This window comes from Phascolarctos cinereus, unplaced genomic scaffold, assembly GCF_003287225.1.
Source record: "Phascolarctos cinereus isolate Bilbo 61053 unplaced genomic scaffold, phaCin_HiC Scaffold_726;HRSCAF=1367, whole genome shotgun sequence".
Classification (NCBI taxonomy): Eukaryota; Metazoa; Chordata; class Mammalia; order Diprotodontia; family Phascolarctidae; genus Phascolarctos; species Phascolarctos cinereus.
The window spans coordinates 131,646,429-131,673,861 of NW_027556098.1; the positions used below are offsets into that span (position 1 = coordinate 131,646,429).

The 27,433-nt window shown below is 40.6% G+C and overlaps 1 protein-coding gene across 1 annotated transcript in view; it reads left to right on the forward strand.

Moving 5' to 3' along the window:
- The window catches only part of ARHGEF4 (Rho guanine nucleotide exchange factor 4), a 499,313-nt gene that overhangs the window by 282,104 nt on the left and 189,776 nt on the right, over positions 1 to 27,433 (forward strand).

Below are 27,433 nucleotides of genomic sequence, written 5' to 3' on the forward strand. Positions count from 1 at the left end.
ATGAAATTGTGAGTTCTTCCATTTGCAAAGCACTGGCTTCTTAGTTATGTATGGCCATCGCAGGTTTGGACTTGGTTTTTGCTTGGTCTAGTTCAGTCAGAAGGATTTAAATTTCAGCTCAGAGAGATAAAGAACTAAGAATATTCAGCAAAGATTGTAAGATAAGGATGGCAAACTGGACCTTCTAAGTTGGAAACAGTTTTCTACCAGAAGGCATAAAATGTGTGCCCACCTAGGTGCAAAATTTCATTAGGAAAGTAAGAAAAGGAGCATTTTGTGCATCCTTTCCATGGAGGCAAATAGCCAGGAAATCTACAAAATACTTGGCAGCCAGGGTCAGTCCACAAATTATTTGGGAGCCTGGGTCTTGGCCTCCCCCGGTAGAGAGAATTGATTGGAGGCAGCTGAAGCCGTTGGGAGGAAGAAGTTATCTTAGATTGACCAAAAGAGAGAGATGAAGTCAAAGCTCATAGAAACCATGTTCAGGTTCTTCTCTTTTGGAGCCAGCCTCTGCAAAAGCCTGGCTTTGGTGTGAGGATGGGATGGTACTGGAAGAAGAGTGAGGGCTGCTTCCACACCATGCATGTCGGTGTGCCTTTCTCTCCCTACAACTGCCATTCCCATTTGGCCTTCTAAGACTGAAAAGCATCCCCTTTTCCCTCTCACACACCATTCACTCCCATGCCCAGCCTATGAAAGACCAGGGGCTACTTGCCCCTTGAGTGGTGTGAGATGGATGATCTTCCCACCTCTGCCCTTAAGACCAACAGTTGGGGAGAGGGGAGGTCACATTGCTCAAATTTACAAACTTGACCTCTGGATCCATCTCAGCATTCTTTCCTTGCCCAGGACAATAGGAATGAAATGCCACAGCCAGGCAATAACAAAAGCCCCCTTCCTTAGAGAACAGAGACCTCCTCTCAGGCTAAATCCCATGTCCCTCTTCTCCCTTCCCCCATTCAACATGTGACATGCATTTGTCCCATGAGTCTTTGCTTATCAGGGCACTGCCTTCAAGAGAGAGAGTTGATAGCTGTGTTTATTCACTGAGTCATAATAGTCAAAAGAATCAGTCCTTCCTTAAAGCAGGGTCTCTCAAATATTAAACTCTACAGATGGTGTCTATAAGTCCACCTCTTTTTCTTCTCCCTTATCTTGCCATCTTCCTCCCTCCCAGCTGTCATTTCCCAAGGCCAACCCTCAGCAAAAGGATGACACTGGCCAAGTCTGTCCTTGTGAAGGACACACCTTGAGAATTGGAGCATCTTTTCTAAATGACCAATGTGAGCCCTTTTGAATATTATTTACCATGAATACAGTTCAGGAACATGTGGTGCTCATATTCATATATTTGTCTACTCTTACAGGTTTGTAACCTTAATCTCAAATTTGGAGACTGTCAACATTTTTTCCCCAGCAGTAAAGGAGCCACATTTTTATGCTGCATTGGCCAGTTGGTTCTATTCTGTTTTCCCAAATGTAGCTGGGCTCTTAAACTAATACTCGGGAATAATCAATAAAGGATTTTTGACAACTTGTTACTTGTCCAGAGTCACACAACTAGTGTATGAAGCTACATTTGAATTCAGGTCTTCCTGACTCTAACTCTATCACTCTTTCCACTGTACTACCTATCTGTATCTACATATACATACATATACATACACATATAATATACGTATGTGTATATGAGACATTACTTATATATACATCTATGTTATTTACATACATGTAAGGAATTAAATATAAATAAATAGAAGGCATTAGATACAGGGTAGTTGGGAGGAGGACATTAGTAGTTAGAGAGATCAGGAAAGATGTAGAGCTCTACATCTACTTCATGGAGAATGTGACGTTAGAGTCATATCTTAAAATGATGGCCAATGTATTCTGTTAAAGAAGGCAAAGAAAGTATATTTTGGAAAGCTTTCCATTCAAAATAATACAAATAAATAAGTGTTTTGGTGCACGAAATAGTAAACTTCAGTCCTCTTGAAATGTCACATTCATATGCATTCCTTCTTCAGTGATGTTGGATACAGTAGGTATTGACAAATGCTACATTTAACATGGTGCTAAAATAAATATAGATAGCATCATACATTTCTCAGGGTGATAATTCACCATAGTGTCAGGTAGTGGATAGAGGGCTGGCCTTAGATTCAGAAAGACCTGGATTCAAATCCTGTTTCTGACACATACTAGTTGTGTGAACATGGCTAAGCCATATAACTTCTCAAGACCCTAGGTGAGTCTTGGACTACAAGATACTGGCCATATTGCAAATCTGCATTTTTGGAGGGAGTTTCCTCAACAGAAGGAAGGAAGGAAAGAAAGAAGGAAAGGAGTGAGGAAAGAAGGAAGCAAAAAATGAGAAAATAAAAGAATGTTAGAGTTGAAAGTAACCTTAGAAATCATTTCATCTAATCCTCTCATTTTGTAGGTGAGAAATTGAGGCCCAGAATTGTTTAAGCAGAAAGGTCTTAACGAAAGTCACGTAAGCAGAACTCATAATTATGTATCTCAAAAGTATCTAGAATTGTAAAGTGGTTGCAGATCAGTTACTGAGAAAATATTATCCTTTCCTCTTGGAAGAGAATGAAGGAAGAGATTTGGGGGCTCTGTTCCATCTAATCCTGATTGAAGCTCTGGTACTAGGGAAATGTACCTGTTGGAGGAGCTCTGAAGCCCCAAGTTGGGCTACCATGTTACAAATGGAAACGGTATCTCAGAACCAGAGATGGCTAGAAAGTCCCAGTTTTAGTTTAGTGTAGAAATACAGCACTCAGGCCTACCTCACTGAAAACAGCCTTAAGAGAGCTCAGCTCCTGATACTTCAGGTGTATATGTCTGAGAAACTAAAGGTAAGCTATTTGCTTTACCAAAAATTCATAAGATTTCTTTAAGCAGAGAGCTATCTCACAGCATATTTGTAATAGGATTTGGTTTATAGAAATTTATTTTACATGCAACTATTTGGGAATCACATAAAATGAAGCAACACAAAATAAGCCTGCCATCTCTTCTATAGGTCAGTTTAAAAAACATTTAAAGACAAGTATTATGCTCCTCTTTAGTCTTTTCTCCATGCATTTGACACTGGTATCACCCTCTTGTCCTGAATACTCTGTCCCTCTGAGTTTTTGTGACATAACTATCTTCTGGTTTTCTTCCTGTCTGTCCACTGCTACATTTCTTTTGCTTGCTGATCATATGTGTCACAAAGCCTAACTATAAGTGCTCCCCAAGGATCTGTCCTGGGCCCCCTTTTCTTCTCTCTCAACACTCCCTCTCTTGGTGACCTCCTCAATTCCCATGGTTTTGATTGCCATTTCTATGCTGATGATCCACAGATTTATGTACCCAGCCCCCATCTCTCTACTGAGTGTCAATCCTACATCAATAATTGTTGGTTGGATGTCCTAAAGACATCTTAAACTGAATGTGTTCAAAATTGAACTCATTAACTTTCTTCCCACACCCTTCCCTTTTCCAAACTTCCTTATTTTTGTTGAAGGCCCCATCATATTTCCAGTATCATTGCTCATAATCATTTTTTCCTTTTCATTCTTATCCTTCCTATACAATCAGGGGCCCATACCAGCCTTTTCTCCTCTACCTCTGACCTCTGACTCTTCTTTTGCTCATGGGGCTACCACATTAGTTCAGGTCCTCATCTCTTCTTGCTCAGATTATTGCAACTAATTCCTCATTAGTCTTCCTGTCTTAAGTTTCTCCCCATTCCAGTCCATTCTATTCATTGCTACTGCTGCCAAAGTGATTTTCCTTAATTGCAAATTTAACCTTCCCACTCCCCTACTCAGTCAACTTCAGTGGTTCCCTATGGCTGCTAGGATCAGATATAGACTCCTCTGTTTAACTTTTAAAGCCTTTCACAATGTGGCCTCAACATATTTTCCAGCTTTCTTGGATATCATTCCCCCTTCTGACTCTCTGATTTGACCAAACTGGCCTCCCTTCTGTTACACACACACACACACACACACACACACACACACACACACACACACACTGCTAGATTGTTCCTCATACCTGAACTGTACCACCTCCACCTGTGCCCCATAAAATCCTTCATTGCCTTCAAGCCATAGTTCAAGCTCTACCTTCTATAGGAAACTTTCAATTGCCCCTCTTAATTACCTGCTATTTAACTTCTTTGTATTAATTTGTATTCTCTTTATATTTATTCTATATATACTTCTACTTCTTCTATATATTCTATATATACTTCTACTATATATAAATCTACTTCTTGTCTTCCCCTGATCATGAAACTCTTTTGAAGCAACGATAGTCTCATTCTTTGTATGCACAGAGCCTTGAATAGTGCCAGGAATATAGTAGGTGCTTAATAAACCAAACCCTCTGTGTGTGTGTGTGTGTGTGTGTGTGTGTGTGTGTGTATACATTTTGTGTATAAAAATTATGTATTATTTTATATATATACCAAAAAAGCCTTAAAGTACCAGAAGTTCCACCGTTAGGATTTCTCCTTTGGATTAAGGCAAATAAGCTAAAAGAAGACAGACTATTAGAAAGGGGTAAGCTTTTAGCTTCCGTTAGTCCACAAGCATATATTAAGAGCTTATTATATGCTAGACGCTGTGCTAAGCTCTTGGCATACCAAAAAAGGCAAAAAGATAATCCTTCTTCCCAAGAAGCTCACATTCTATTGGGAACGTAACATACAAAAGAAGGGTACATATAAGTGATGTACAGTTTAAATTGAAGGTAGTTGAATACATTAATATAGATCAGCTTATTAAGAAAGTTGAGGAATCGATTTTGATAGGAGGTGGAGGTCACAAAGGTCTAGAGTATGGGAACAGACCAGGATGACAGAACTAAGCAAAAAATGCTGGTACCAGCTGTGAGAGTGGCACAACACAGAGGGCGCTGGATTTCTGTGTATTTACAAATGGGGTGAAGGGTAGAGCTAGAGAACAGAGCAGATGGTTAGTAGGTCACCAAAAGAGAAGGTGAGAGGTGGGGCAAGCCTGTTGACTTCACAATTAAGACACTCTCCTTTAATTAATGTGTCCTAAGGTTTGAGGCCAGCCTGAGAAAGGAATTATATATTTGTACTAATTTGCACTGATTTCTTTGTTTTTTATTTTTTTCTTAAGCCACCTCAATGTATGCTAGGAACTCAGGGGTAGGTGGGAGAGAACTGATCCTCATAGCTGGTATCCTTAAATAGATTTGGGAAACATCAACATAGAGATGACAATTTAAATCCATGGGAGCTGATGAGATCACCAAGTGAAACCTGGCTCCGGTTAAAGTCTTATGAGCACCCATGGTTAGCGGACAGGATCTGGATGAAGACCCACAAAGGCTAAGCAGGAGACGGCAGTGTCATGAAAACCTAGAGGGAAGAAAGTATCAAGGACACGAGGTTGATCAACAGTGTCAAAGGCTACTGAGAGCTCAAGCAGGGTGAGGATGCCTGTCTTTGGAAATCTTAGGGTCCAGGTGGGGAGACAAAACTAGCACCCATGGAAACAGCTAACAGTATAATATCATCCAGGACAAGACTGGTTCACACTCTTTTAAGTGCTATAGGAGTTTAGAGTAATTCTGCTTTTTTAAGAATCTCTCCAATCTTTAGGGATGACCCTGCCTGGCTCCTGTCTGGACTAGCTTGGGGAGGTGTGGTCAGATGTCAGACATTCTCCAGATAGTCCTCCATGTAACCTCCCTATAACTGGGCAGTTGACCTGGGTGGAGTCACAAACTCCAGAAAAGTGATGAACCAAGATCTTCAGAGGCAGGATGTCATCTATATTATGATTTAATTTTCTGCCTGAAGGGAGCTTTCTGGGTTTTATCTGGGCCATCTTTCTCCAGGCCTAAACCCAAATCATTCCAAACAAGGAATTGTCTACCCCTATTTATTGCTCAAGATCTCCAAAGGAGGTAACTTCACAACTTCCCTTGTTACCACATCAGAATTTCTTTTTGCCCTTACAGGCAAGGAAGGCCTTTCTAGGGTCTAATCTAAGTCCTAGCAGCTATAGTTCAAATTCATTCCCTTTTGTCCTGTTCTTAATGGAAACAGGAAATAACTGCTCAGAGTCCATTAACACCCAAACATAAATATCTCTTGGGTAGAAAGGAGCTGTGGAAATTGAAGGTGTTAATCACATACATAGTTATACATATATATGTATATATATAACATATATATATATATATATATATATATATATATATATATATATATGGGAAAGGTAGTTGGTGACACTTAATGTGTCTAGCTTCTCTTTAGAAGATGAGAGGGAAGTATATTAATTAAGAGTCAGCACAGCATAGTGGACAGATATAAGAGACACGGCATTATGAGACCTGGTACGGTTCTGCCTCTGACAAATACTAGTTATGTGACCATGACCACATCACCAATATCAGTTCCTGAGGAGTTTCTCACTTGCATGGCAGAGGGAGTTTCCATATTGGGAATTGCACCATACCAATGAAATCCTAGGTCCAGAGCAAATAGATGCATGTATACATAATTTATTTAACTCCTTAATTTGGAAATTGTAAATAATTTAAATAGGGCTGGGCTAGTTTTCCTTTGCACTAGAGATGAAGAATGGGTTTATGAGTAATAGTAGTCAGCAGCAAGGGGTGTTCAAGTTATTTAATATAAGCTGTTTTCAGTGTGTTGGCAACATCAGCTTGTAGACAATGTACTAATTAACAATAAGTATTCTGTTTATTAAAGCAGGTCTAGCGTGAGTGATTCTTGGAACTATTCAATAAAGTTAATCACAGTTACTGTGCATACTTCAAAGTGAATTAAATAAAAATGCTACAATTTGGAATTCTCAAACTTAGCCTGACTTCTCCCCCTCTTCCCAGAATCATCCCTTTGTAGCAAATCTGAATTAAGATTGGGTAAGTCTATCTGGGAGCTTACTCAGATGTTCATATTGCCTATAGTATTATTAGTGCTATAACTATTACACACTACTTATTTTTTTGACACTCACCAGAAATGTGAACTAATCAAAGTGAGGTCTCTAGAAGCAGTGTGCTGTTACACAGTGGTATAAAACTTAAATAGAAACTAGGCCAATAAATCTTTCATCAAATTTCTGTGGGTACATATTGACTTAGAAAACCACATATTAACATCATCTATGTTCTATTGTATTTTAATTTTTTTGTTAAATATTTCTCAATTACTTTTTTTTTTTGGTGACGCAATTGGGGTTAAGTGACTTGCCTACAGTTACACAGTTAGGAAATATTATGTGTCTGAGAACAAATTTGAACTCAGGTTCTCCTGACTCCAGGCCGGTGCTGTATCCACTGGGCCACCTACCTGCCCCTCTCAATTACATTTTAATCTGGTTAGGACTCACTCAAGAATGGCCCAATGATGGTGTATGTATTTAACACCTCTGGCATATCAGATCAGGTGCTAGGCTTGAGTTAGGAAGAACTGGGTCCCAATCCTGCCTTAACAGTTAGTAACAGTCTGAACCTTAGAGTTAACTCCCTTAATCTCCCTAAGTCTCAGTTTCCTCATCTATAAAGTGAGGATGATAATAAAAGCACTTTACAGTCTTGTAAGGCTCAAATCAGAGGATTTACGTAAAGGGCTTTGCAAGCCTTAAATTGCTACATGAATGCCAACTTTTATTAATATCGTTAAGACTGAACTGGCACACAGTGCCATGGAAGAATTTTGGAAGTGGAAGAATTTTGGAAAATGGAAGAATTTTGAATCCTGTGCACATCTTGGCTCTTCCTGGCCCATGCCATTCCATTTCCAATTGCTTTAATTACCCATGGGAAGAGCCTAAAGAAGACTTGGAGTAATGAGTGAGTGGAACAAGAAAGGGATGAGTAGAAAAGGAAACCTGATTTGCCAGCAACTAGCTCTTTTTTAAACACTTCACTACAGAAACTTGTCTGACACTCATAGCATGCCATCAGTGGCAGAACTGAGACTCCAACACCGTTTAGCATAATGGAAAGGACAGTGGACTGGGGAAAAGGAGGTATAGGTTCTGTTTTTGGTTCTGCCACTAAGCTTTGTCACTTGGAGAAAGTCAATTAACCTCTCTGGGCCTACTACTTCCACTACTTCACATGTCCTTTAACAGTATCCAGGTCACTTCATTCTATTCCGAAGGCTTTAACCAAGGCCCTACTGCCTCCCTCCTTTTTTTTTTAATTACTTTGACATTTTTTATTTTACTATTTTTATTCCTTTCATTCTACAAATATTTGAGCGCCTCCTTAAGGTCAGGAGTGCAGTGGAGAAACAAAAATGTCCAAGACTTGGCCCCTGCCCTTGAGAAGCTTCCTAGTCTAGTTGGGGAGATAAGACAGAAGGAGTATAAATACCTACAAGACAAGGCTGTATATGCTAATTGCTAGTTGCCTAGTAGCATTCTCAGTCTTTGCTGTGTTCCTTAGTCCTTGTCAGTGGGTTGTACCAAGAATGTTCTTTGGTCATTTGGTATGTTTATGTATTCTGTCTCTCCAAACAGGGCCTTCCTTCCTCTCTAGGGAGGCAGGGGGCATCTGTATTTCTCACTACCCCCACCCTCCTCCTATACAGCCTTATCTAGGGCTTTGCAAATACTTCGCCCTAAAGGGAATGCTGTTGCTTGCTTGACTGACTGTCTGGAACGATGAAACTCTCAATACCCTGTAGGTCAGTGTTGCCAGATTTGGATTTTAAATCACTGCCTGGCGTGGGCGCCGGGTGTAGCCTGGTGTAGGACTGCAGCGACATTGCTTTCAGGATTGATACGTCTGACTAATGCGCACGGGCTCTCTTCCGCAGTAGATCCCTGAGTGCTAGAGACTTCTTGCAAATGACAGCCCCGACGTAGGGTACCCCTCCGGCCACAGTGACCCCGGAGGTCTTGGGGTTAGCGTCTGCGCGCAGATAGAGCATGGCTATGGGCGGAGATTGGGGCAAGCACCTGGTTTATCGCTAGGGCTGCTGCTGGACACAACCTTTTGCATTTTCTTCTCAGGGTTCCGCTGGCAGCGAAGCCCTTTTTGCAGCCCCCCTCGATCGCCCCCTCAGCTTAATCCTTTTCTCTTTAAGTGACTTCTGGAAGTTACTAGAAAATCGAACCTCTGCCTGCTAGCTTCGAGTCAGGGCAGCTTTTCTCGGGGTCCCCGGCCTCGGGGTTTTTGGAAGGGATGTCCGAAGCTCCGCAGTTACAGGTTAGACTTGGGCGGGGGAATCCTTAGTGCAGTCGGTCTGCATTTTGCCGACGCCATCATCATCACTATTGTCGATATCATCCTTAATATTATTTTGCAAACGCCATGCACTATGGAAATTAACCACCTCCCCTGACACTTCCAATCCTGGCTCTTCTGCCTGGGTGGCTTTGCACTTGCCTTGCAGGAAACGAGGCTTAGGGGCGGGAGAAGGGGGCACCCAAGCTGCTGAGCAGCGTCCAGATCCCAAAACCCTGTCAGTTCTGCTGACCTCCACCTCTGCTGTCTGCCCTCTCCAAGGACTCCAGGGGCGGTTTCCCCCGTCCTAGGCACTTTGGCAAAGACAGCAAAGGAATACCTCCCCTCCCCCCCAGCTCCCGTCCTCCCCTTCCTCCCCATACCCCCGCGACAGGTTTGGGCACCTCGCCCAGCCGCTGGAGCGGGAATGCAGACCTGAGACGTGCCTCGGTTTCCACCGGTGAGAGCCAACTTTGCTTCCCTTCTGGACCCTCCCCCGCGCTCCCTCCGTAGCCCCGAGCTGCTGTTGTTGCTTCTGCTGCTGCAGCCGAAGCCGAAGGAGGGTTAGGCGCTCAGATCCCGGCCAAGGGAACCTCCTTAGCGGAGCCCCATGATGTCAGCTTGCATCGTGCAGCCGACGGGCGGTGGTGGGGACAGGGACCGGGCTCCGCAGTCCGCGCGGCTTTCCGACGGCAGCGCCGGCCCGGGTTCCGGCGCCTCCTCCTCGTGCAGCCCCGGCTCCTGTCCCGCGACACTGCTACCGCTACCGCCACCACCTCCGCCTCCGCCGCCGCAGAGCCTGTGGCTCGAGTTCCGACCCGCCTGCATGAGGACCCAGCAATGCCCCAGCGAGTCCAGCGGGCAGACCAGCGGCGAGATCTGCACTAGCAGCAGCAGCGGCGGCAGCAGCGCCGGGCTCTCCCCGGGCTCCGATTCCGACAGCAGCGGGGTGGTGTGCGGCGGCCGGGGCGGGGGCGGCGGGGGGATGCGAGGAGTCCTGTCCCGGTACTGGAGCCTGGAGAGTCTGCACTCAGCCACTGGTAAGCTCCATCCCTGCTCTCTCTGGTTCTCCCTTCTCCTTCCCCTACCTCCTCTCCGCTTTCCCATCCTTTCTTCCTTCCCTCATCTTCATTCCCTTCCTCTTTTCGTTTCTCCTTCCCATTCTTTCTTATTCCTTTGCCCTTCTCCCTACTTCCATCCCTCCTTTCCCTTCTTCATCCCCTCTTTTCCATTTTCCTTATTTCCCTTCCCTTTCCTTCTCCCCGCCCCTTTCTTTTTCACTCTCCTTTCCTTTCCTTCTATTTATTTCATTGACCTTCGTGGTTCCGGTCAGCCAGATTAGGTTGGGAGAGCTGGTGAAACAATTTGGGAAAATGAGGAAGCATGTGTATGTTTTTAAGGCGAGATTAGAATTTGGTCAGTTGCATCCTTTATCAGAGTACAGATTGGAAGTGTGGTTGAATGGATTTTGAACCAATGAGCAAAGGAATGGGTTTTCCAAACTCTTGATATGGGTATAAATGTACATGCATACCAGCTACCTAGCCGCTGGGATTCCCTTAGCTGCACGGATGCAACTCTGCTGTTGGGGTATAGCACTCTGTCATAAAGAGAAGCTGGCCAGTTGGTAGATTATCCTTATTTAATGCCTGAGTATGAAACACATTTTATCCTGTCCTAAGAAAAGACAGCTTTCTAGCCTTAGACACACTATCCCAGACAGTGGTTTTCATTCACATTCACGTTCCAGAGGCCAGATTTTAGCTCCTGGCTCTGGTACATGTATACTAGAACCAGAAACTAGAACTGTGTTGCCCCGGGCTGGTACCTACCTGTACACACCATATTCTTTGCCTGTAGAAGAGGGCTTTCTTGTTTGGATTCTAGAATTCTTGGGAAGTGAGAGTAAGAAGAAATCTTGACAAGGGCTGTTAAAGGAGATGATCCTGATAGTGGCTTTTTATATAGTCAATTTCCCCATGGAGTTAAGTGCTAAGCTGGTGTCTTTATATTTAATTTTCTGCAATCAGTCAATCAACAAGTGTGAATAAGGTACTATTATACTAGGAAGAGCATTGGATAGGAGTCAGACCAGATGGAGATCTCAGCTCAGTAGATGTACAAACTTTGGAAAAATCATATAAATATCATCATAATAATTGCTCAGATGTATATATGCTTTAGAGCTTGCAAAATACTTTCTTTACAGCAACCCTATGATATAAGTAGTGTAAAATAGCTTAATCTCCATTTCATAGATAGAATTTCTTGTAGATAGGAAACTCAGTCTTAGAGAGGTTGAGGGAGGTACCCAGGACACTTGAGCCTGAGATTTTTTACTCTATGGCCAGTGTGTTTGCTACTATACCGCACAACCCAGAGTTTAACCTTCTCCAGGCTTCAGTTTCCTCACTTGTAAAATGAGGAGACTGTATTTAGGTGAATTCTAAGGTCCTGAATCTGTGACAGACTGTTAGCACTGTAGCATTCAGATACAAGTATGACTCAAACAAGGTCTATTAATATCTCCAACTTAATATCTCCAAATAAGCATTTATATAGTACCTACTATGTGCTAATCGAGTTACAAATATTATCTCATTAGATCCTCACAACAACCCTGGTAAGTGGTTGCTGTTAATTATCTGTATAATAGATTTTGCAGTTGAGAAAGCTGAGGCAGACAGGTTATGTGACTTGTCCAGGGTCAAACAGCTAGTATATATCTGAGGCTGGATCTGAACTCAGGTCTTCCTGATTCCAGGCCTAGTGCTCTATCTACTGCCACTTAACTGCTACAGAATTTTAAGATCCTAAAAGGATCCTAAAAGTCCATCTAGTCATCCTTGCCCCTTGTACAACTTTGCTGACAAGTGGCTATCTCCTAAGGTAGCCCATTCCACTTCTGGAGAGCTCCCCATGGTAGGAAACTTTTCCTCATTAATACCAGTAACTATAGATTACATTTACATAGTACATTGCATCATACATAATCTCACCTAATCCTCATAATAAAATTAGGAGGCAGGTATTACAAGCATTATCATTTTTATTTTATAGATGAGAAAATCTGAGGCCCAGAGAGGCTGACTTGTTGCTCATGGTCACATAGTAGCTATTCAGTATGAGATGTGGGAAGCTTCTCTGTAGCTTCAATTCGTTGTTCCTAGTTCTTCCCTCTGGGGCCAAACAGAACAACTCTGATCCCTCTTCAAGATGGCAGCCCTTCAAATACCGTTCTAAACAATCCTTCCTGCCCTCTTTGGTCTTTTCTTTTCTGGTAAAGAGTTGGGATGAGAAAGTACATTTGAAAAGTTATCTAACAGCAGAAGAAATTAATAACAATAGTAATCCACACTGATAAGTTTTTTATGGTCTTCAAATAAATTCCATCCCTTCCTCTGTGTTGGAGAGGATGGAATAAGTGGATCCAACCTCCTTTTTTTTTTTTATATGATCAGAGATTTAGAGCTGGAGGGGGTTTTAGAGGCCATTGAGACGAACTCTTTTATTTTACAGGTGGGGAAACTGAGGTAGAGAGAGGTTATCATTAGTAAGTGTCTGAGGCAGGATTTTAGCCAGGCCGAGTTCAGTGGCCTATTCAGTTGCCACGCTGCCTGAACTTATTCATAAACTGTCCTTTATGGTTATTCAGTCGTAAGTCATTTTCATATCAGTCTGTCAGAGTTTATAGAGCATCTCTGGCCTTTCTACACAGACAAGAAAACTAGGGCCCAGAATGGCCAGCTAAACGGACCCAGGTCACATAGCAGCAGATCTGGGCCTCAATTTCTTCCCTTAAAGCTTTTGGGTCCTTCACTGTGGGCCCAAGGATCTTTGTGCCTTGAGATAGGGGACAAACCAGATGTGGGAGAACTGGACTCACTCTCTGGGCTCCAGAGAAATCCCAGGCTCTGTCTACAGAAAAGTGTAGGAGTTCAGAGGGTGGGGGTGAGGGTGAGCACAGGGTCAGGGTCTTGGCTTGACACAGCTATTTCCTTGGAGAGTTCTCTTGATGGAGTGTTTACTGGAGGATGAGGACTTCAAGGTCATCTGTAGAATAAAGGGTTCAGATTGGGAAGAGACCATAGTGATTATCACAGAGAAGCAATACAGGCCTAGAAGAACAAAGTTATGCCCACTTTCACAGAAAGAGTGAGAAGTGGAACAGAGATTGGAACACAGGTCCTCCATTTCTAAAACCACAACATTCCCACTGCCCCGTATGGGGAGGGCGAAGGGTGTGGCCAGCCCAGTGAGGACACCTTAATAGGGGTCAGGGGGAGGAAGCAAGATTTCATGAAAAGAGAATTGGTCTGAAAGTCAAGACACCAGGACTGTCTGTTTATACCACTAACTAGCAGTTTGACCTCAGTCAAGCCACTTCACCTCATTTGTCTCGTTTTAATGTAAAGAGATTGGAATAGATGATTTAAGGCCAGAGGTTCTTAACCTTTTTGTGTGTTCATGAACCCCTTTGGCAAGCTAGTGAAGCCTATAGACCCTTTTTGAGAATAATGGCTTTAAAAGCATAAAATAAAATACAGAAAGATTACAAGGGAAACCAATTTTCCTGAAATCATTACTTTAAAAAGATGTTTATTTAAGTTCACATACACCAACAAGGTTAAGAAACTCTGAGATAGTTTTTTTTTCCAATTTTTTTTTCAGAATCCATAATAATATCTAGGTCAGTCTTTAAACCCAGGGATAGAGCAGGGGAGTATGTGTGAAACATTATTAAAACAGGACAAGGCTAGCCTATATGGCAGCTTTGGTAAATCGATACTTGACAGTGTTTTGATGATTCTGGTGGTTGATGTAGTTGGTTGTTATTTTTAAGCTGCTGGATTGTTTTGAAGTCTCCAAAGGGAAACAAAAAAGGGCTCATGCCTGCAGGCTGAGACTATTTCTTTTGCCTCTGTGGCTTACTGTCAGGGCAGGAGCCTGTTGGTCTCCCAGAGGAAGCCAAGGAAACCCAGCAGAGGGCTGCTTGAACTCTCCTTGGCTCTGAGATACTCCTTGCATTTTTAATGTCAAGTCTCAGCATTTTCCATTGAAATGTCACCCCGCCTCCTTTGGTGGAAGAGACCTACCTTAGTGGTTGAATCACAAAACAAAGTGCTCACTGGATTTCTACTGCCCTTTTTCCTACCTGATCTTCATGCACTTTATATCAATATCCCTCCCGCTGTTGCACATTTTCTTATCCTTAAACCCTCAGTTCTGCCTGGTCCCTTGGCTTTCTCACCTGCTTTTAAGTTCTGGGTGTGTTTACAACATTATTAACAGATCAGTTCTTTGGAATTCAGTCATTCTGGGTTTGTGCCTATATTTCATCAGTTTCCTTTTCAGAGAGGGCTCATAGATGCCCTATGTTTGGCATCAAGGAGGCATTTTCCCCTTCTTCCCCAGGAGCTCCCTTTTTATGTTTGCCCCTTTGTATCAGAGAGAATCACTATAAGTGGGATCAGAACCAACTCATAAACAGAAAGAGAGCAACATGGGTTCTCTCCCAAGTATCTAACAATCTGCTATTACCTGCGCAAAAATCTAGGTGCAAGCAATCTGTGCTCTAAAAACTGTCATATGAATATCACTGTACTATAGTAGTCAGCAACTCTTCTCTCTTTGGGAATACTATCACCAGCAAATGAAAAATTCTCATTGTAGGTACACTGTGGTAGAATGGAAAGAACAGTAGACTTGGAACTAATAGGGTTCTAATCTCAGTTCTGTACTCTAAGTTCAGCTGGTATTTCGCCCATTTCACAAATGAGGAAATAAAGACAGAGTCTGAGTCAGAGTTGGGCTTGGATTCTAAATAACCTGAGTCCAAAGGCAATGCTTGTTGTAAATACAAAGGGCCTCTTAGTGGTAGTCATGCCTTTCATTTTGGGATACTCTAAATCAGAAGTGTCAAAAACATCTTCCTGCAACACTACTATGGTGCAGTCTGAACCAGATTAAAATGTAATTGGGAAATAATTAACAAAATAAATAAAAATGCAATAGAACATAGTTATTGTGTGGTTTTCTGAGTCAACACATAGCCTGCAGGGATCCTTATGTACAGATTTAGTAGCACCTGTTTCTATTTGAGTTTGACACCACTGCTCTAGATTTTTTCTGGAGACCCAAGTCTTGGCTCCAAAATTCAGTGAACAGGATCTTTGCTGTCACAGGCTGGGGTATGTATTGTGTTGTTTGTCCTTCCTTTTTGAAGAGGACCAGTGACATCATGGGTGATATCTTGACTGGATTTAAGTGATCAACCTCATTCTCTCTTTCTGAGTCATTGAAATCATGTGACAAGACAAAAATCAAACTTTTCATGAGCCTTCTGGATTCTACTTACTAAGGCTAGCCTTTTGCTTGGAATCCATTGTCAGAAGAGTAAGCTGAGGGGAGGTCTAGAAGCCTCTACTCAAGATAGCTGGGTATATACTATGTGTCTACCCCTGTGAAGGAAAGACTTCCTGGTTCTGATTCCCTCAGGGAGATTCTATTAGTCTCTTAACCTTGTCCTTCTTCAGTTTCTTCTTTGAACTAAGAGATTTCATTTTGGCTTCTTACTTCTCTTAGAGGTTGATGTGAAGGAAATAAGCAATGAGAGAGTCTCCCTCCCTCAGGGAGCTTACAAAGCATGTGAAACATTTGAGACATTGTATTATTTCTAGATTGTATGATTCAGACTATAATTCTTGTGTATTTGAGAAAGATTTCATGAGGGTATCTGGCCTTGGTGTCATTGGCCTCTGGTGAACACAGAACTCTAGGGCCCTAGATCCTGACCTGTGGAGAGAATCATTCCATAATACAAAGAAACCCTTAGTTTATTGCTAGAGTTATTTCTGCCCTTGGCAGAGGACTTGCAGGTGGATTGTTCCATAAGAAGATCACTTAGAGGACAGTGAAGAATTCTGGTCGCTATGTAGTTTTTTTTATTAAGTTGTTGATTGACCTGTTCAATCAAGCTTCAATTAAATTCCCATCTTATGAGCCTAAGGACTCTCAACTGAACACTAGAACAACCAATGAATCTGCTGGTCCTGAGAAGTGGGTGCTGTCTGTTCACAAGCAGCAATGAAGGGAGGGAGGGGCATTTTCTTAACTATTTTGTGAGGTCAAGCTAAGTCATAATTGTACAGCTCAACCCATAACTTTAGCCAGGTTAATTTCCTAACTGTCCCTTCTACACTGCATACTCATTTCCCAATTACATGCTTTTCCTTATTCTATTTCTTCTGCTAGAAATGCCCTCTTTATTCCTCTACCTATCCAATCAATCTTATCTTTTAAGATCTAATTGAAGTTCCATGGTCTCTGAAGCCTTCTGTGATCATTCTAGCCTGCCTGATCTTTCTTTGATTTCCTACAGCTATTAATCAATCCCATACTTCATTGGTTTCTTTTTTTTTTTTTGGTGTTTTTAAAAAAATTTTTATTTTTAAAATTTTTTTTTCCATATGCTTTTGAGTTGAAAATTTTTCTCCCTTTTCTCCCCCCCACCCTCCCCAAGACGGCACACAATCTGACATAGTTCATTGGTTTCTTATTCCCCAATTATTTTCTCTTGCTTAACCACGTGCAAAGCACTGTACTAAACACCGGAGATACTAAAAAAAAAAAGTAAAACAGTTCTTGCTCTCAAGAAGCTTACATCTTATTGGAGGAGACAGCATATGTGGAAGGTTTCATGTGGAAAGGTCCCATAGTTCTTAAAATGCAGTGGCAAAGTAGATAGCTATGCTTTTTCTTTAAAATTGTATACATTTTTGATGTTGAACCATTTGACAGTGGCAAGGATTTAGTGATAAAAACTTTTCTTCTTGGAGGTCAATAGATATGGCTGTTGTACCTGAAGGATTAGTTAATTGGTATGTTGTGTCTCTGCTAGGTTTACTTCCAAGGATGATAGCTACAGATAGGACCTAAAAGAGTAGGATTTAGATCAATATGCAAAGAGCAGTGGGCATTCCTTGTGGAAACAGAAGCATTAACAAAGGTTTGGTGGTTGGGACGAATACCACATATGTGAAGGGTAATGAAGAGGTTGACCTGTTTGGAATGAAGAATGCACATAGGACTGAGGACCTCTGAGTATAGATTGAAACATATTTTTTCACTTTCTTTTTCTTTTTTTTTTTTTTTGCAACATAGCTAATATGGAAATCTTTTGCATGACTTCATGTGTATAATTGATATCATATTGCTGGCCTCCTCGATGAGTGGGGGAAGGACAGAAGCAAGAGAATTAGGAACTCAAAATTTTATTAAAATTAATGTTAAAATATAGTTAATTTTTAAAAAATACTTCATATAAAGTGGCAATGGGAGGTAAAGTTGTATTAACATTGAATATCCAGTTGGGATAAATTGAAATCCAGGCAGGGGATTTTGGACATAATCTGATAGTCAATAGAAAACCATTATAGATTTTTAAGAAGGGGAGTGACAACATATGGTTTCCTACCAAATTACTGATATCATCATCATAGATTATGTGGTAACTGGATCATCTTGAACATAATCAGAAGCTTTGCCAAGGGGAATATTGAAGTTTTAATGATGGGTTTCCACTCCTTACTTTTGTGACTCAGGAAGACTGAATGAGAAGTATAATGAATAGGACTAGTACATGGCTTCCTGGTTCTGATTCCCTCAGGGAGATTCTCTTAACCTTGTCCTTCCTTTGTTTCCTCTTTGAACTAAGAGATTTCACTTTGGCTTCTTACTTCTCTTAGAGCTTGATGAAATTAATTACAAGTTTGTAAACTTCCCTGAAATCCTTGGAGAAAACATTCCAATGACTAGAAAGCATTCTCTTTCTTCCCTTCCTAGTTCTCTTTACCCGCCTCTGCTGACAGCACTACAACACCACCACAGTATTATTTATTACTCATAAGCACTTCTGCTCATGGCAATGTGTGTATGAACAGCCTTTAGTGAAGATGAGGGATTTTCCTTCCTGCAGCCATAACAAATACTGGTTATGGAAACAACTTGTAGAACATGAAAGCAAAAGGAGATAGCAGACAAAACCTATTTATGCACAGGAAAATGGAGAAATATCCAAGGAGCAGACCATCTGTTAGCCAGTATAAGTCACAAAGTGCTCCAAGGGTCTAAGTAGCCTGCTCTGAATAGAACTCTTTTTACCAGTAAGTCTTCTCCCCTACACCCTTCCAATAGCTCTACACCACCATCTTGATTCAGTCAAAGAGCAGCACTTGAGGATCTAGAGGGCCACATGTGGCCTCAAGGCTGAAGGTTCCCTATCCCTGCACACCTTTGACCTAGGTCTGCTTGGGAGTTACAGCCTCCACCATTGGCCTGAGTTGTGGTTGTGGTACAAGAAGTGGTTCTGTTTGAATACCATATGTTCTAATTGAAAGGGCCTTGGATTGAGAGATGGACAACACAGTCTCAGACTCTCGTCAGTGATCTAGGGAATTAAGTGTCTAGACAAGTCATCTGGAACACATAGGAACCACATTGCTGTTTCCTCCCGCCACCAACTGATTACCAGGAGCTGTACATGGGTTCACAAAGATTGTTTTGATTTTTATGGATTTTGGTAGAATTTTGTTGTCCTCATTCTATTTGTTATCAGTCCCTAAAGCTGGATGTTATCATATACTAAATATTTTTCAATATATTAAAATATATAATATATGCTAATAGATAATATTAGTATAATAAGCAATATGCTGTGTTTCAAAATTAGTATGTTATTCTCTCTGTGATACAGAACACAGTCCCTACACACACTATCATAATGTTTTATGAGTTAATGGTATCAAAAAATGGCATCAGCTGGTAGCCAGCCTTCCAATGATAACACTCTTTGAAATTATCCAGGCTTGTCTTCTGATGACAGACATGCTGTCCATCAATAGGTCCATACCTGGAGTTTTTCCAGCTTGGCAGAACCTGTCTGAGCTTGCCCTCTTCTGGCATGGCCTTCGAGAACCCAGTGTCTCCTCCATGTCATGATAAGTCATGATAATGCTATATAGGAGGATTTTAGTAGAAGATAATTATATAATATATTATATCATATGCTAATGATATATGTCATTATATGATCTACAGTATTCTTACACAATATAATATGCATACACATGAACAATAAGGATCCTAGTGATTTTTTATTTAGGGATCTAGGTGACACAGCAGATTGGGCACCAAGCCTAGAGTTAGGAAGACTTGAATTCAAAACAACCTCAGACATGACCATAAGCAAGTAACTTTCTATCTGCCTCAGTTTCCTCAACTATAAACTGGTGATGCACCTATCTTTCAGGGTTGTTGTAAGGATCAAATGAGATAATATTTGTAGAAAGTACTTAGCACAGTGCCTGACACATAGAAGGTAATATATAAATGTTAGCTATTATTATTACATCTCAAAATTAATAGATCATGTTGGAGTATCTGTTAAATATTTGATAATTAACCTACCTAATGTAACCTTGGTTGAGTTTCTCTAGGTTTTACTAGAAACCCAGGTTATGCTAGGAATACACAGGACCTATATAAATACAACTGTAAAAATTTATAACCCAAATAAAGGAGAATCCAATAACTTGAAGGACATTTAATCTCTATAGATGAGTCAGATTAATACAGCAAAAATGACAGCATTCTCCAATTTAACATACACATTGGGCATAATACCAATTAAAATACCAAGGGGATTCTTTATAGAACTAGATAAAATCATAATGAAATTTATATGGAAAAATAGGCAATGATATAAAAAGTCACACTGAAAAGTGATGGTGGCCTTCTATTTCCAGATTTTAAGACATTAGAAGCGGCTATCATCAGGATATCTGGTACTGGGAATAAAAGAGAGAAATAGATCAGTGGAAGAAGAGCTATGCCAGATGTCCAACCAAATGTATAGAAGAGATTAGTATTAGGTTGAATCTACAGAAAGTTTTTTTTAAAAGGATTTATTATTTAATAAATATACTTGATAAAATTGGTTGCTCCCCCTCCCCCACCATCTTACACAGAATGAATTCCAACTGACTTAAAACAAAACAGAGCAAAAAACCTACAAAAGATGGAAAAGATGGTACAAATATTTCTATCAGTTGTGGAGGGTATGTTTGTCTTGCTTTCTTGATGGTGGGGAGAGATGAGAGGAAGAGAAGGTGGATCTTTGTTTGAAAAAATCTTTAGGAGAAAAAATAATTGTGAAGGGAAGATTTTTCAGTTTTGGATTCAACAAATAGAAGGCATTATTACAGATAAGACAGATGTACTTGACTAGGAAGTTTTTAAAAATTCTGTACCATGAAATTAAAAGAAAAATAGTAGACTGGTCAATTATGATGGATAAAAACTTGACTTTTAAAATATAGAAGGAAGGACCTGTTAAAAGGCACAGTGGTGATAACAGTTCCACAAAAGATAATCAAATCACATGAAGAGAGCTTTAAAATAGGAAATACAGATTGTTAATAACAACTTGGGAAAATGTTCAGTATGACTAATAATTAGAGCTACAAAGTAAAACAATTTTGGGGTGCCCTTTCACACCTGGGAAATCAGAAAGAATTATTAAAAGCAATGAAAATAAGTGCTGGAGGAGTAGTGAAGGAACAGATAAGGACACTCATTCACTGATGATGGAATTGTAATCTTGTACAATCTTTTTGAAGAGCAATCTGGCAAATCTTAGGAAACTACTGATTATGCTTACTTGCTGATTATGAGATGAGCTCTCCTTTGTTGCTTCTCCTGAACATTCTCATTTCCTGTGAAAAGACTACTGGGGACTCAGAACTGTGCTGTTGAACTATCTCATATCTGATAGCTTTGGTCCTTACCATCCCCCAATTTTGCAATTGCTTCACAAGAATAAGCACTAGGACTCAAAAGAGAGGGGTGGGCTGGGGAGAAACTTGTCTTTTTGCCTGACCTAGGACTAACAGTCCTTACATTCAGAATTCACCAAACTCAATTCAACAAATATTTATTAAATATTTTGAAATTATTAAATGTTGCCTTGGATCTTAGATCCAGAGCTGGAAGTGACCTCAGAGGTCCAACCCCTTTTTTCTACACAGGTGGAAAGGACATGGGAAACTAAGGGATTTGCCCAGAGTCACACAGGAAATATCAGAGATGGGATTTGAATCCAAACCATTGGGTTGACTTCGGGACCACTGCTCTTCCTCACTGATCATCCAGAGAGATAATAAATGATTACAAATAGCTGTGTGAATGCTCTGTCTTCTGGAACCTCTGTCTGATTTCCCCACTTCTTCTCTGTCCTAATACAGAGAGATGAAGTAACTTGTACAAGGTGATACAGATAGTAAGTCTGGGTCTGGACTATAACTCCTCGGACTCAAAACCCAGTACACTTCCCACTAAGCCATGCTGTCAGTCCACCCTTTGACTCAGTTCCTACTCTGACCATCCTTGGCACACGTGGTTTGTTGCACCCTTGCAGCCTGATCTTACTCCTCTAATTTCAAAGGAGAATGGGGAAAATGAAATATGGAAGCAGCACCCACGGGCCTCGATGTAACCTGGAAATGGGTGTTCTCCCATTCCACCAGGAAGAGATTTAGCAGTAGGTTAGAAAGACAATACAAAGCCCTTCTATTGGAATTCTCTCACTAGGGTGCCCTCAGGTGATTTGCTCCACTCCCGTGCTGTTATGTGGGCCCTGTTCCCATGGAATTATGCAATCACCATTAGCAACAAGAATAATGCAGTTGGACCCTTCTCTTGTATAATAACTTTAAAGCTTCATGCAAATAAAATTTGGGAAGGAGGAAGGGAATCAGCATGATCAAAAAGGTACCAGAAGAGCAAGGCACGGGAGGCCTAAGACCTCCTCTAGCCACTAACTATGTGCACCTGCTCTCCAGGGAGTATTACATCGACTCAGGGGTTTAGCTCTTTCAGTATTAGTGTGGAAAATGAATCATGAGGCACTGAGTTTCTCATCACTGGAAATGTTCAGGCAGAGGTTGAATGAACATTTAGCTCTCTGGTCCTCAGTTTCCTCTTTGATAAACTGGGGGTACAGATCAAATTGCTTTGAATAATATATAGTACTGTACAAGTGTAAGGCAATCCATTATTAAATAAAATAATGCAGTATAGGAAATCACTAAAATAGCTCTGTCTGGAGTGAATTATTTTGCAAAGCAAGGAAACCATTTGTCATAGGAAAACTAACTTTTTAATGGCCTAAATGTCCCTATCAGCATTTCACATTTATCTTTTAAAGCCAATTTTCTAAGGAATGTTTGATTTTAACTAAGTCTTATCTTGATACACTTTAGTACCAGACTTGGCCTCTTCCTCTTTTCTGTGTTATTGAATGAAGTCTTCTCCTTTTTCTAAGCCCCAGCCTAAATCCTATCTCCTCTGGGAAATCTCCCCTCTCTACCCTAGCTCAGAACACTAAAAACATTTTATTATCAGCCATATTCATTTAGCATAGAATCACAGTCTCCTATTTAAAAAAGAACTCAGAAGCCATCTAGACCTATCATACATTATTAGTAATGATCTGACCATTTATCACTGATAAATGCTCATCTAACCATCACCTAAAAACTCCCAGGAAGGGGTAAATGACCACTTTTAGAGATAGCTCACTCCATTTTTAGTATAGCTTTAATTTTTTTTTCTCATTTAGGATCATAGGATAAGAACTGAAAGGACCTTAGAGATCATGTGGTCCAACATCCTCATTTCATATCAAGTTTCAAACTGCTTCTCTGGCTTTCCACATTGTTCACTTTCATTAACTAAAGCTAAGCCAAACACTTCTAATCTTTCTTTCATCTATAGGCCTTTTGAGTACTCCTTTAAGGTTGATATTATGTCCCCCACTGCCTTCTGATACTAATATAGATGGTCTCTAATTCCTCACCATCATGGTGTTCTTCTTCTGAATACTAAGTCATACATATTCCAAAAAATATGGAATCCAAAACTGAATACAGTACTCTAAATATGGTCTGATCAGGACAGAGTACAGCAGAACTGTTTCTTCTCTTATTTGAGACACTGTAGTTTTCTTCGTGCAATCTAAGACCGTATTAGCTTTGTGGGGGTTTTTTTTGGGGGTGATGGCTGGGCTGCCATGTCATATTGTTGAAAATATTGAATTTGTAGCCCATTAAACTCCCACATCTTCACAGGAACTGTTATATAGCCACATGTGCCCCGTTCTGAACTTATGAAGTTGATTTTTTGAGGCAGGTGCAGAATTTTACATTTGTCCATACTAAATTTGATCTTATTCAGTTTGGCTCATTGCTTTGCTTTGTCAGATCTTTTTGGATTTGGACTCTGTCATCCAGTGAGTTGACTAGATCTATCCTAGCTTACACTATCTGCAGATTTTATTAGTATATTTTCAATGGCTTCACCCAGATCATTGATAGGAATATTGCATTGCACAGAGCCAAGGATACATTCCCAGGAAATCCTACCAGAAGCCTCTGTCTAAGGGCCCATTAGAGATGATTTTTTTTGTGTCCTGTTGTTTAATTAGCTCTGAACTTACCTGCCTGCGCTATCTAGACCACTACTGTCCAACTTGTCTGCAAGAATATCATTAGAAACTCTTGAATGCTTTTTTGAAATCCGATTATTTTATTTCTTTTTGTTTGTTTGTTTGTTTTTTGTTTTTGGCAAGGCAGTGGGGTTTAGTGACTTGCCCAGGGTCACACAGCTAGTAAGTGTTATGTGTCTGAGGCCAAATTTGAACTCAGGTCCTCCAGAATCCAGGGCTGGTGCTCTATTCACTGTGCCACCTAGCCGCCCCCCCCCATTATTTTATTTCTAAAGCACACTTAAAGCCTTCCCTGACCATCCTGAATCTATTTATTTTGCTTACAGGATATGAGGTTAATCTATCATGATTTGTTCCTCATGGAGCCTTGTTCTAGTCATCACTGCTTCTCTTTCTAAATGCTTGAACACAATTCCTTTGATAATATGTTCTCAAGTTTTGTCAGGAAGCTCATTGACTTGGGATTTGCAGACCTCACCCACTTCCCTATTTTGAAAACTGGGGCAACATTTGACTGTCTTCAATCTTTTGGCACTTTTTCTATTTTCCATAATCTTTCGGAAGCCATCAGCAATGTCTCAGCAATAACATCTGCTGGTTTTTTCAGCATACTAGAGTGTCATTCATCTTGGCTCATTAACTCATTAAGAATCGATAGATTCTCTCTTAGCATATTCTCTTTTTTCTTCAGTTTCCACTCCCTAACAATAATTTTCTTTCCCCTTCTGAGTCCAAAGATTATTCTCCTTGGAAGAGAAAAGAGAAGTAAAAGAAGCATTAGATAGTACATCCTTGTCATTCTAGTCCATTTTCATCATCCCATCCACACTGAGTGCTCCACTCCTCTCCATTCTTTTGTTCTTGAAACAGATTAAATAAATATGTTGTTGTGTCATCCTTAACATTCATCCCATTCAGCTTCAGCACATTCTGGGCTTTAATACTTCTAACGGTATTATTGTGGGGATCATGGTACTGATTTGTATTCATCCTCAGTTTCCTACCCTTGCTTTCATCTTCTGCACAGGGTATTGCAAAAGTCTTAGTTTTAAGTTTTAAGCTATCAAAGATTAAAACTGCACTAAGGCTTAGGGGACACCATATATTTGCCTTTTAAAAACTTGAATCTGTTCCTTGTGCATCTCCATTGCTTTCTTTAGACAGCTTTCTCCTTCTTTCCCTTTGGAGTTATATCTGTTTGTGACTACAGAATTTCATTCTTGAGAGCTTTCCATCCCTCCTGGGCTGATTTGTATCATAGAATATAGGCATTTGCATCCTACCTATCCTTTATATTTACCCTTTGACATGTGATCTTGCAAAATATCGAGCCTATTTCTGACTATGCCCAGCTTTCCATTCTCTCTTTCTCTCTTGAATTCTATGATAGAGTGGTCACTTACCTCCAAAACTCCCATCAGTCAATCAGCAAGCGTTTTTACTTATGTAGCTGCTTCTTCTTATTGGTCAAAATTGGACCTGGGAGTCCTTGACTCTTCTTCACCATTTGAAGGATAAAATGATCATTAGTAGATACATGCTTCTTCACATTGTTCTGTGTTTCAGTCATGTTAGAATTGTGTCCCTAACCAGACTCTATATTCCTTGAGGTCAAGGACCATGTTGCTTTGTCTTAGATCCCTCACATTGCTTAGCACAGTACCTGGCATATAGCATCACAGAATATGTGCTTGAGAATTAATTGATAGGCCTAAAAAGGGTTGAGAATTGATAGAAACAATAAGAAGTTTTTATCGTGAGTGAATTCTATGAGTAGGAAAGGGAAGGAAATGCAGCGAGAGTATGTCACTGTATGGGCAGCAATTCCCCAGGGCCATTGGAGATAATACATGAGAAGCGACAAGCCGTCCAATTCTAGGCTGTGACCCATAGTTCTTTACTGGACTTTGCACAGAAAATAGAAAAAGAAAACAACTTCTCAGGAACAAATCACTCTGTCCCTGGTTTGCTAAACAGTGTAGGGAACAATAAATCATTGCCACTAACTAATAAAGGAATAATCACATCAGCTTTTTCTTGGCTTTCTTAATCTCTATTGTGTGTCTCAAACTGGGCAGTATCAGCCCTGAAATCTAAAAGTCTCAGGATTTTTAAATATATCTATAAGGTTCAAGCAGATCTTAGGACTCTTCCAGCCTTGTGATATACCAGAGAATAATGGAATAGCCTACAAATCCAATCCAACCTCAATTAAATGTAGGGTTCAAGGGACAGTAACTCTGCTGAATTTAATTTTCTGGATAACTGGGGAAGTCATGCAGAAAACCCTTTTATCATTGAGAATTGACCTAAAATGCCTCAGGCACAATTGACTTTTTCTTTGGGCCTTGAGTTTGAAGAGCCTTGGACCATATTTCTGTTTAGGACTGGGTGGGGGGGGGGTGGAGAGAGACAGACAGACAGACAGAGAGACAGAGACAGAGAGATAGAGAGGGAAGGTATACTATACTTCTTGCCACTGTGAGGCATAGTCGATAGTGTGCTGATAGAATCAGGAAATCATGGGTTCAAATCCTGCCTCCGATGCTTATTTGCTGGGACCCTAGGCAAGTCACTTAACCTTTCTGAGCTTTGGCTTCCTCATCTACAAAATTGTATGGTTTCTATTTTAATGGTGATGTCTATAATCCCATAAAGCACCTACCTCCCAGGTTGTGAGAATAAAAAGAGATAATGTATGTAAAACGCTTTGCAAAGTTTAAAGTGCCATGTTATTGCATATCATGATCCTGAGCTCATCCAGATGCCCCTGGAAGGATTTTTCATGAATCCGGAGTAGCAACCAGTCTTAGAATTTTTCTTTTTTTTTTTTTTTCCCTTCATAGAGATGGAAGGCTACAAAGATAGTGTTAATTTCAGTAATGATTGGCTGAATTCTGGTTAATCAAGTATTTTCTGTATCTATGTTGTCTAAAATTGTATGTTTTTCATGACTTATCAAGGAGGCAGGTATATCACTGACACCTTGAAATAATCTAGAATAGACATTTTCTTGTTGTTCAAAAGGAGCAAAGCAATTTCCAAAAATGGTGCAGAACAGGGACAAAGCTACCTGATGTCTCTGTTAAAACATTGAACAGATTAGTAAGTCATTTGACTTCTGGTGATCTTTATCCTTGAGGACCTGCACTTCTGCCAGAGCTCTGTGTCCATTGGTGTTTCTGGTAGTGTGAACTGCCCCTCTTCCCTCTTGAAAATAAAGCATTTAAATCAATGACTCCCTTCAATATTTGTTCTCCATTCTGTCACCACCACCGTCATCATCATAAAAGCTAACATTTTATATTGTTAAACACTTTACAAATAGTATCTCATTTGAGCCTCACAACAACCATGAGGGATGTTACTATTATTATCCCCATTTTATAGTTGGGGAAACTGAGTTAAATAACTTGCCCAAGATCACATAGCCAGCCACTCACTGGCTAGATTTGAACATAGATCCTCCTGACTCCAGATGCAGTGCTGTCTCCATTGCACCACTTAGCTGCCACTCCTTCCTTCTGGTCACAGAACTATCCTCATGACTCACCAAGGCTAATTAATGTATCTCCATGTGCTTTTTTTTTTTTGGACCAGGCAATCCGGGTTAAGTGACTTGCCCAGGGT